This window comes from Oncorhynchus mykiss, chromosome 18 (assembly GCF_013265735.2).
Source record: "Oncorhynchus mykiss isolate Arlee chromosome 18, USDA_OmykA_1.1, whole genome shotgun sequence".
In the NCBI taxonomy this organism is placed as follows: domain Eukaryota; kingdom Metazoa; phylum Chordata; class Actinopteri; order Salmoniformes; family Salmonidae; genus Oncorhynchus; species Oncorhynchus mykiss.
The window spans coordinates 52,672,722-52,677,420 of record NC_048582.1 but is presented as its reverse complement, the minus strand read 5'-3'; positions in this window follow the sequence as shown (position 1 = coordinate 52,677,420).

The window sequence follows — 4,699 nt, the reverse complement described above, 5'->3', positions numbered from 1 at the left end:
CCCTCCCTCTCCCTCCTCTACCTTCTCTCCCTCCCTCTCTCCCTCCCTCCTCTACTCTCCCTCCCTCTCTCCCTCCCTCCTCTACCCTCTCTCCCTCTCTCCCTCCCTCCTCTACCCTCTCTCCCTCCCTCCTCTACCCTCTCTCCCTCCCTCCTCTACCCTCTCTCCCTCCCTCCTCTACACTCTCTCCCTCCCTCCTCTACACTCTCTCCCTCCCTCCTCTACACTCTCTCCCTCCCTCCTCTACACTCTCTCCCTCCCTCCTCTACCCTCTCTCCTACCCTCTCTCCTCTACCCTCTCTCCTCCCCTCTCTCCTCTACCCTCTCTCCTCTACCCTCTCTCCCTCCCTCCTCTGCCCTCTCTCCTCTACCCTCTCTCCTCTACCCTCTCTCCCTCCCTCCTCTACCCTCTCTCCTCTACCCTCTCTCCCTCCTCTTCCCTCTCTCTCTCCCTCCCTCATCTACCCTCTCGCTCTTCTTCCATCCCTCCCTCTACACTTACTCCCTCTACATACTCATCTACGAACCAGCTCCTCTATTTATTTATTTTTTTTCATATTATTTTTCTAATTATTGCTTTAATTCTTTAAGTCCTAACTTTTCTTCCTGCTATACCTGACTTCCTGGTATGGGCCTAGGTCAAAAATATACAGGTTAGGATAAGAGGATTCCATAAGTCTTTGCATAAATGCAGAAGAATTCTAAACAATGGGACTAGCAATGCGAGCCAAAATGACTGGAAGTGAATTTTAGCAGTACAGAAAGTTTGCTATCAAGTGGAAAATTAACACAATTGTAGTGAATTTCAGCGAACTAGTCAGCAAACACATAGCATAACTGTTTTACTGTCATTCTGTTCATTTAAATGTGTTTCTAGTTATCTACAGACCCTTTATTTTTCCGACCGATTGTCACATTTTCAATGCTAATCCTGTAGAATCAGCAGTGGCACCCGGTCCAATTCATTTGTTTATTTTCAAATGCTGCCGCATGGAATTATTGATTATTGCGTTGTCCTAACCTGTATATACTCGGCCTAGATATAGAACACTAGAGGAGCTGCATGTCATTCTTGGATGAGGAAGGCGTGGCATGATTCCTTATTTGGGACAAGTGGGAGGCGTCACATTCAATGTCACTGAATGAAGAACCTGAGGACCCAGGGTTGTATTCAGTAGGGAGAAAACGTTTAGAAACGGAATGAAATGGGGGTTTACAGCTTGAACTTTTGCAATAAGAGAAGCAATTCTTCCTTGTCTGTTTTCAAACCGTTTTGCTACTGAATACGGCCCAGCTACGATCACTCAGCTTAACGCCTGGCGCTTCTATAACAACTATATCATATTTTTGTAATGTACTTAGGTAATAATCCAATAAAAATGGCTGTCGGTTTTTCTAATTTAGATAAGGACTGTTGGAGATGCACTCTCGCTGTCTCTGTTCTGTCTCCCTCTCAATTATCACTCCTCTCTATCACTCCCCTCTCTCCATCACTCCTCTCCTCTCTCTCTCTGTGGGGATGTGTCTTTCTGTTTTACAATCAGAGTAAAGCTGTAAATGGCTGTAGATGTTTTTCTGGGATAAAGGTTATTATAGATAAAGACTGTGGTTAACCCAACGACACAGTGTTTCTCTTTGGTTCTAATGTGATTAAAACACCTCTGCATACCAGACACCTGTGTGTGTGTGTCTGGGTATTTTACTTTCTGCTGAACATATTCTTTGGTCTTCAGCACCATAGACATTTATACATCCTTGCCCAGTCTGCTAAAAGCTACTGAAACAATATTCTACATTATGTTGCTGTAGTTAAAGGTAGTAGCCAACAGAGGGCAGGTATTTTTATTTAACTTGGCAAGTCAGGTATGAACAAATTCTTATTTACAATGACGGCCTACCAAAAGGCCTTCTGCGGGGCCGGGGGCCAGGGATTAAAAATTAAAAATAAATACTATATATATATATATATATATATATATATATATATATATATATATATATATATATATATATATATATATATGAGACAACACTACATAAAGAGACCTAAGAAAACAACGTAGCAACTGTAAACATGACAACACAGGATGGTAGCAACACAAAACATGGTACAAACATTATTTTGTTGCAACTCATTCCAGTCGCTTTGTTGCGATATAGGATGCCGATTCTAGGTTTAATTTTGGATTGGAGATGCTTTTATTACAATTTATTTTTTTGTTGAATTTTCAATCCCTTTTTCCCCGTGGTATCCAATTGTAGTAGCTACTATCTTGTCTCATCGCTACAACTCCCGTACGGGCTCAGGAGAGACGAAGGTTGAAAGTCATGCGTCCTCCGATACACAACCTAAGGGGGATGACCGCGGCAGCTTTCCAATCTTTGGGCATCTTAGACGATACGAAAGAGGGGTTGAATAGGCTAGAAATAGGGGTTACAACAATTTCGGCTGAAAGTTTTAGAGAGGGTCCAGATTGTCTAGCATAGCTGATTAGTAGGGATCCAGATTTTGCAGCTCTTTCAGAACATCAGCTGTCTGGATTTGGGTGAAGGAGAAGTGGGGGGGGGGGGGGGGGGGGGGCTTAGGCAAGTTGCTGCAGGAGGTGCTGAGATGTTGGCCGGGGTAGGGGTAGCCAGGTGGAAAGCATGGCCAGCCGTAGAAAATTGCTTATTGAAATGAGGCATGCTTATTTAAGATGGTGAGGAAAGCACTTTTAAAGAGCAACCAGGCATCCTCTACTGATGGGATGAGGTCAATATCCTTCCAGGATACCCAGGCCAGGTTGATTAGAAAGGCCTGCTTGCTGAAGTGTTTTGGGAGCGTTTGACAGTGATTAGGGGTGGTTGTTTGACCAGGGACCCATTACGCAGGCAGGCAATGAGGCAATGATCGCTGAGATCCTGGTTGAAGACAGCAGAGGTGTATTTAGAGGGCAAGTTGGTCAGGATGATATCTAAGAGGGTGCCCATGGTTACGGATTTATGTTAGGTTCCTTGATAATTTGTGTGAGATTGAGGCCATCTAGCTTAGATTGTAGGACGGCCGGGGTGTTAAGCATGTCCCAGTTTAGGTCACCTAACAGTACGAACTCTAAAGATAGATGGGGGAAATCAATTCATATATGGTGTCCAGGGCACAGCTGGCGGCTGAAGGGTGTCTATAGCAAGCGACAACGGTGAGAGACTTGTTTCTGGAAAGGTAGATTTTTAAAAGTAGAAGCTTGAATTGTTTGGGCACAGACCTGGATAGTATGACAGAGCTCTCTGCAGGCTATCTCTGCAGTAGATTGTTACTCCGCCCCTCTTGTCGGAAAATGTTATAGATAGGGATGGAAATTTCAGGATTTTTGGTGGCCTTCCTAACCCAGGATCCGGGTTGGCGGAGTGTGCTAAAGCAGTGAATAAAACTGGTGCGCGATGAGACAACCAGCCAAACCCTCCCTAACCCGGACGACGCTAGGCCAATTGTGTGTCGCCCCACGGACCTCCCGGTCGCGGACAGTTACGACAGAGCCTGGGCGGGAACCCAGAGTCTCTGGTGGCACAGCTGGCGCTGCCTTAACCACTGCGCCACCCGGGAGGCCCAAAAGACTGTTATTTTATTTGTGAGGTTAATTCTGTTCCACTAATCACACCCCTGAGCTCTGGGCATCTCCAAGTAAATTATTATGCAAATGATGTTCCACTGAGTGTGTGTGACAGATGGGTGTCAAGTCTGAGGTCTGGGAGGAGAGATGGAGAGGTCAGCTCAGTAAGACTGACCTTCTACTTCTCGCTCTACCTCCATCTCTCAGACAGGATGAATGTAGAGAAGGACAGTTTCACTGTGTTCATCTAAAGTGTCGGCATGTCGTCCGTCAGTAATTCACAACTTGTAACTACAGGAGTGTCACTTTTAATTGCATTGAAAAAGAAGGGGGAAAGAGAGCGGGAGAACATAACTGTGACAGATTATTAATTACCCAGCATGCCAAAATGACTCACAAGAGCTCTCAGCTCCGCGCTGTCGCACCCATTCACTGTCACAGATATGATCTACTACTGGTGGACAGAGGCACTTAGACAAACACCCACACAAACTCTCTGACTGGGGTCCCCTAGTATGTCATTTCCTGCCTAAACAACCAATCAATAAATGGGCCCGAACAAAGGTGATTCAAGAATAACCTTGATGGAGACCTGAAGACTTGTGTTAGCTCCCCATGCTCATAGGCATAGCATGCATAGGCTTTAGGACTTCTGGTCCCCATAAGGATAGTTAAACCAAACACACACACACACTGACAGTTGTTTGTTGCATTGTTGTGTCAGGTCTATGTCTGTCTGTCTCTGTGATATGTTAAACTGTCCCTGATGACTCAGCCATAACGGCAGAGGACAAGGATATGAGGGGGGTCTTGGAATTTTTTGTGTGTGTGTGTGTGGGGGGGGGGGGGGGGGTGGGGGGGGGGGGGGGTCACGACGTGTTATAGTAAATGTATAATTATTTAATTATTACTGGAATTGATTTGGCCAAGTGCAAATGGACTCTGTTCATTGCGCTTTCTGCTTAGCAGCGGTGTAAATTTGTCAACTGCGCGGTGGGAGGGAGATGCCCGTGTGCTTCGCAGTTTACCAGATTTCTTTAAATTAAGTTTTCTTGAAGATCACCCCGCGACTCACACGATGCAGCGCTGTAGTTCAGCAGCAGATGACGCGC